Genomic DNA, 6736 nt, shown 5'->3' on the forward strand with positions numbered 1-6736 from the left:
CTCATATTGCAGCCCTAATAAATGCTTCAGAGTTAAGGTAACAGACACATCAACTGTTCAGAGGATACTGAGTCAGGCCTTGATGGTCAAATTGTTGCAAAGAAACCACTACTAAAGGACACCAATAATAAGAAGAGACTTGATTGGGCCAAGAAACACAAGCAATGGACATCAGAACGGTGGAGATCTGTCCTTTGGTCTGATCAGTCCAAATGTGCCATTTTTGGTTCCAACCCCCATGTCTTTTTGAGACGCAGAATAGGTGAACGGATGATCTCCGCATGGGCAGTTCCCACAATGAAGCATGGAGGTGTGGGGCTGCTTTGATGTTGACACAATTTTTTTTGTTTGAAGTCAAGGCACACTTAACCAGCATGTAAGGGCTATTTGACAAAGGAGAGTGATGGAGTGCTGCATCAGATGACCTGGCCCTCACAATCCCCTGACCTCAACCCAATTGAGATGGTTTGGGATGAGTTGGACCGCAGAGTGAAGGAAAAGCTGCCAACAAGTGCTCAGCATATGTGGGAACTCCTTTAAGACTGGTGAAGCTGGTTGAGAGAATGCCAAGAGTGTGCAAAGCTATCAAGGCAAAGGCTACTTTGAAGAATCTAAAATAAACATAAATCAAATATAACACTTTTGGTTACTAAAATGATCTTAAACAAATGGAACTTGATCAGTGGAGGCTGCTGAGGAGAGGATGGCTCATGGCTGGAACAGAGCAAATGGAATGGCATCAAACACGTAGAAACCATGTGGAAACCATGTGTTTGATGTGTTTGATACCATTCCACTGATTCCGGTCCAGCCATTACCACAAGCCTGTCCCCCCCAATTAAGGCGACACCGACCTCCTGTGATATTGATATCACTCAAATGTTTTCCTTCTAAACAGCCACAAGCTTTGCAGTTATACATGGTGAACATTCAGGTCATGACTCCTGTTATGCCTGATCTGCTGCAACAACAAGATAACTATATGTCTGCTTAGGTGGAGCTGTCAAGAAAGTATGAGGATGTTTTGCACTCTTTATTAGATGTCTTCTGGAAATGGTTTGTGTGCATGTTTTGGTTTTTATTCGTCATACTCTCATCTCTTTGTTCAGGCTTGTTTGGTAGTTTCTGTCCAACTCTGTCATGTGAGGATATACAAACTAACAATAGATCACTGAGGACAAAAGCAGAAACATTCTTTACCTGTGATCACGTAGTCGTAAAGGCACACACCACAATTTATGTTCAACACGTTTTTCAATTAAACAAATTATGCATCAACAAGAAGTTTTAATTACCAAATGGAAACAAATAACATACAAGATATATATTTAGTCCCAAGGTCTTTCACAGGTACAGGGGAAAAAAAGATTAAATATGAACAGTGGTAATTCAGATAACAGTAGCTATAGCAAACTAGAGAAATGCATTGTCTTTTTTTCAGTAACTGTTTTTATCTAACAGTCTACTTTCAGATAATGTTTAACTTTTTTTCCCTTGTTTTTGTTGCAATGGCCATTTACCATATTTCAGAATATCAGATAAGTGATAGACAGTACATTTAATGTAATTCTTCTTTTCCTGAACCCTTTTTGGTTCCAGGTCGAACTCTTTTGGGTTCCATGTAGAACTCTCTTTGTAAAAGGTTCTACGTGAAACCAACTGGATTTTACAGTAGCTACACTGAGAATGCTTGGACCATCTTGCCTGAGTATTTCCTTTTAAATGAATATGTCTATAAAGGTTTCAAATACAGGTGCTCTCTTGTCCAGTGTCAGGTCAGGTGCCCTCTATCTCTGTTCTATTTAAATGTGTTTATTTAACCTATATTTAACTAGGCAAGTCAGTTAAGAACAAATTCTTACTTACAATGACGGCCTGCAGAGGTGAAAGTCAAAGTGAATCGTACACCTAATCTGATGGGTAGCTCCTCCCTAGTGTCACGACGTTGCCCTCTTTGGGTACAGCGAGCACCATCCCCCCCCCCTCTCTCTCCTACACCCAGGCTGCTGTTATCTCAGGTCGTAAGTTCCTGGAGGAGATTCTTCCTCATGGCCAGACAGTATAGAAAGAGAGTGTGTTTTTATAGGGAGAACAAAGGAATTTCTTCCACAACATAGAACTTGAGGACTGAACAATGTACATGTTTTGGAGAAGGTGTACACCGTCGGGGAAGAATCCAGCTATGACCGGTCCAATTCGTTTAATGTTTGTGAAACTCATGAGAGACAATACAGCCACATTATCATAACCCTATTTATACGAGAGTCTCAGTTATGAGGCTTGCATCTAATTGTTGTGTAAAATGAATGAGTAAAGATGAAACTATTTGTGAACTTGTGTAATGTGATTTTAAACTGTTTAATGAAAGGGAACCCAATTCCCTTTAAAGTGAACTAAGTCATTGGCCCTCCCCATGAGTACAGACATTGATCTGGTGTCATGGGACAGCCTTTTTCTGCCCTTCTGAATATAACCCCCACCATGGGAATTTATCTGGAGACCATGCTTCTCTCAATTACGAGAGGGCTAAGGTTTGAGTAGAGACCAGCTTACCTCGATAACCACGAGAGGGCTAAGGCTAAAGAAGACTGACAACCGCTGAAACATCTATTCTATAACAACATTGCTGAATGTTACTCTGAACTAGCCATTCTAACCACCGCAGAGAGCGAGAGGGCGGACAACCAATCCAAAAGTAACAAACTTTCCAACAGAGATCACGACGACACACTGAGCGTAAATATATATATTGATTGCAATTATTCCCGAATGAGTGAGCATTCATGTGCAAAAGATTAGCATTTCAATTGTTATGATAATCAACTTTGTAGTGTCTTTTATCTCGGTCGACCCCCACTTCCCTTTTGTCCACCAATCCGCGATACCGGTTTATCCCACTAGGGAAACTCCACTATCATTTCCTTGTAACTATATCTGTTTGTTTGTTTATACATTTCTGTGATTATTTAGTTAGTAAATAAATGATTTAAGACAATTGATGTATGGATGACTCATAGTAAAGACTGTTCGTGCAGATAACCAACAATTTACGACGTTTGGAATGAGACTAACGTGAGGTAAAGAATAATTCATTCATTAGAAGACTAATTGATCAGATATTAAAATATCTGAAATTTATATTAGGAAAATTCTAACTTTGTAATCTGAATATTTTCCTTGGTTCCCCCGACTACCTAGTTAATCACAGTTACATGATTAGTTAGTTTAATCACGTAATAATTACAGAGAATTTATTTGATAAAAATAAGTCTTCAGTTGAATGATGCCAAAGACACGACACTAGTTCTAGTTTGACCAAGTAATACATTGTGATGTAACTAGAAGAGGCTGAGTTCACGTCAATGAACCAGATATAATGTATTACCCTTGTTTTGTGCTTCCATACACTCAAGCTGTTCAATTCATGTTTTTCATTTATCATTTGTAGAAATAAGTAAAAGACTTGCCTATTTATGTATCAAACTAAATTATATGTATTAATCCATACTTCTTTTATGTTCAATTCCATGATTTGTATCTAAGTAGACATTGTGTTTACACCCCTAAATAGTTGTTTGGGAAATGTAGCTGTATTTAGTCAAAGGAATCATAATTATCACATGTGAAAATGCAACTGCATATTTATTTTTTTAACGCAATTCCATGTTCTCAACACAACAACACCTTGAAACACACAAACTATGATTATCTAGCGTTGTGGAGTTCTGCTGTGATGTCTGAATCCTCCAGCAGGGGGCGGGGTCACATCATGCGTTCTTCTGGTTACCCTTTTCTTCTATAACAACAGAAGCAGTACTATTTCAGACTGGGCAGAGCCATCGAGAGCGAGAGTCCAACCCCTATTTTTGCCATAATCACACGTACACAAAAATAGAAGACGGATGACTTACTCTCATGACCAGTTTTGTAGACGTAATAGTAGCCAACTGTGACAGCAGCTATTACCCCCAGACCCAACAGAGCAGGCGTGGAGACTGTTGCTGCTCCCATTGTAAGGGCATATTGACCAACACTGAACGTTAACCAGTGCCTGGGGAGAAAGAGAACAGTTGTTTTAACTTGAAATGAAACAGTGTTGAAAAGATTTATTTCAATCACATTGGTGCAATTTTTGCAAGCATGTGGTAGGGGAGAGTGGGGTAAGTTGAGCGAAAGAGGTAAGTTGAGCCACACTTGTTTCTAGGAAACTATATACAAATTGAATTCATTTGACCAAATATTTAAGAAGAGGTCATCGTTTCATGGAGTCTGTGAAGGAAGAAGCCTCTGGAAACAGTGGAAAGCAAGTTAGGTCCAAAAAACGGATGTTCACAAAGACAAATGAATTGATTGCGTTAGAGGTTTCATGATGCTTGTATCTAAACTAAAGTATATCATTTTAAGATTGTTCTGTACATCATTTGGGGACTCCATAAGCATAAATACAAGGTCCTAAACCTAGCATGAAAGTGCATCCTTGTAGCTGTGTGGGCTAATATACTCAAAATGTTTGCCTTTGAGGTAAATTGAGCCAATGGTTGTGACTCAATGGCAAGTTGAGCAAATTGAATAGTTTTCTTCCCAGGTGTAATGCAAGACATTAGCGCTGGGATATGTTTAACGTGTTTAATAAAGTACAACGTGTTTGTTAGGTGTTAAAAGATGCTTAAAATGATTAAAAGACAACAAAGCGATGTGTGATTGTGTTGAATTGTGTTTGGGGAATAATAAAGATAGACATGGTTTTAAAAAGGTAGTGGTCATATTTCATTCAGTACAGACATCTGTAGGCGGTTAAAGAGGTAAAAGGTTAGAGGAAAACAGAGTCTTCTGAAAACCTAACCATGGGTTGCAAATTCCAGGCAGCAAAATGTGAAGGCTGCGCAAGGAGTATGTAGACCTTCCCTAGCCACTGTAAAATTATATATTTTTACATCATAAATGTATCAATTGAGAACAATTTGGGTTGAAAGGTCAAACCAAATCATATATGGATATGGCTGTAAATACTGCAGCATCCTTCTCCATCAGCCAGTGTGCTTCAAAAGGCCAAGGCAAATTGGAAAGTGCTACCATTTGAAATGATTGTGTACAATGCACAATGTACATAACCAAGCTACACTATTATATTTTTACTGGTAGCTTAGTGGTTAAGAGTATCGGGCCAGTAACTTAAAGGTTGCTGGTTCAAATCTCCAAGCCAAATAGGTGAAAAATCTGTCAATGTGCCCTTCAGCAAGGCACTTGACCCTAATAGCTCCAGCATCAATAATGGTTTATCTCTGGCTGTTACAGCACTCTCTGAGGAGTATAAGCAAAAAAAAAAAAATTCACATGTGTATAAAACACACTTGTACATGTGTGAAATAGGATAAATGTAAGCAACCACCTTATTATCTGATGTATTGATGACTAAACAAAATGTTTTCATGGTTTTTCATGAGGAACTTGGATTTTGCATGAATGATTCAGGGGTGAAAGATGTGTTCAACTCCAATGAATGCACAATCAAAGGTTCTGAACTTCAGAAAGGGGCATCACAAGTGTTATCAGTTAAGACTTTTGTACTAAGAGTTTTGAAAAAAATACCACTCTGGCTACATATCTGACTGTTCACTACTAGGCAAGACCTACCTGTGAATAAAGCTACATCAATAAAGCTACACATTTCTGTTACCTTTTAGTAGAAAACTGCAACTCAGAGTAGAAGAAGCAAGCAAGTAGCAGAAAGAAGGTATACTCACGCTGTTAAAACCATAGTTGACTTAAAGATTGTAGATCAAATGCAACTAGTTCGTTGGACTTTTGGTTAGACTCCCCTGATGAGTAGGCTAGAGATGACTGGGGATCAAATCGTTTGACTTCAAATTGACAAAAGTTGTTTACGGAGTATACAATTGAGAAAAGGTCATAGTTTTACTTTCATTTCTCTCGAACTTCACTCTCCTCCCCTTCCTAAGTTACAGGTCTCTCTCTCCCTTCTGACTTTCTCCTCATATGGGTTTGGAGAAGGAGACGAGGAGACAGGAGAGATGACTCGAGGAGTATACAATTGAGAAAGGGTCATAGTTTTACTTTCATTTCTCTCGAACTTCAGTCTCCTCCCCTTCCTAAGTTATAGGTCTCTCTCCCTTCTGACTTTCTCCTCATATGGGTTTGGAGAAGGTGACGAGGAGACAGGAGAGATGACTCGAGGAGTATACAATTGAGAAAGGGTCATAGTTTGACTTTCATTTCTCTCGAACCTCAGTCTCCTCCCCTTCCTAACCTCCCTCCACCCCTCCCTCTTTTAGACCCAGCCTACACTGCTACTCCTTGATGGAGAAACAATGAAAAGAAAGTTTGGAATATCAGTTGAATACTAATATAAATTGCATCCTTCATTCGCTCTTTGATGGCTATCATTTTCTGACTAGTTTTAAAGGAAAGCAATAATAGTTCATTTCTTCCTTTCATCTTTGATGGAAGGAGTTGTCTGTAGGCTAGTTGCAGTGGCGACCTGTCATTCAGGGCTTTCCTGTTTTGCATGTTATTTTGGCATTAATACGTGTCACATATAGGGTTTGCAAACAATGTAAAAAATATATTACCTATCCTTGATGTAATAAAGCTGCATACAAACATGGTCTCTTTTTTGTTTTTTTGAGCAAGGCAGCTCCAAAATGCAGGTGTTTCAGCCTAGTTCAGTGAATTCTGTGGTGGTGGGGCAAGTCAGCAGAAAATACGGAGCGTTGTG

General features: G+C 39.0%; 1 long non-coding RNA gene across 1 annotated transcript; it reads right to left on the reverse strand.

The window, feature by feature from the left end:
• Positions 1 to 3623: 3623 nt before the first annotated feature.
• LOC115117800 (uncharacterized) lies at positions 3624 to 5975 on the reverse strand. Its single transcript, XR_003861738.2, has 3 exons — positions 5745 to 5975; positions 3912 to 4051; positions 3624 to 3796 (listed from the first exon to the last, which is right to left on the reverse strand). It is a non-coding gene; the product is annotated as an uncharacterized LOC115117800 (long non-coding RNA).
• Between the last annotated feature and the right edge of the window lie 761 nt (positions 5976 to 6736).

Source organism: Oncorhynchus nerka, linkage group LG4, assembly GCF_034236695.1.
Source record: "Oncorhynchus nerka isolate Pitt River linkage group LG4, Oner_Uvic_2.0, whole genome shotgun sequence".
Taxonomy (NCBI): Eukaryota; Metazoa; Chordata; class Actinopteri; order Salmoniformes; family Salmonidae; genus Oncorhynchus; species Oncorhynchus nerka.